Below are 391 nucleotides of genomic sequence, written 5' to 3'. Positions count from 1 at the left end.
TATAATAAGCCTGTACAGTGGGTGTGGTTAAATATATGAGGGCGTGACCTATTCGAGCTGGTGTGGCACGATCAGAAAAACCTAGAAATAACTATAGGAAAGCATATTGCATCCCTACTGATAAATCCCCACAACCAAATAAAAACGATGTCTATTTACAAAGAGCACGATAATAATAATACAGTGCATTGTACTAATAATGTATCAGGACAGGACCGTATTTTATCATACTAGTCAGGAAATAATGCAGTTCTCCAATTGGCCGCTAGATGTCAGCAGGACAGATATACAGTCCAGATAGTAATCTGTGTAATATACACTATACGGAGTACGGACAAAAGGTGTTTCATTCAGTCCCATTGCCACAGCACAGGTGTATAAAATCCAGCAC

This window comes from Rhinoderma darwinii, chromosome 3, assembly GCF_050947455.1.
Source record: "Rhinoderma darwinii isolate aRhiDar2 chromosome 3, aRhiDar2.hap1, whole genome shotgun sequence".
In the NCBI taxonomy this organism is placed as follows: Eukaryota; Metazoa; Chordata; class Amphibia; order Anura; family Rhinodermatidae; genus Rhinoderma; species Rhinoderma darwinii.
The sequence above is the reverse complement of the archived record's forward strand: the minus strand, read 5'-3'. Positions refer to the sequence as shown.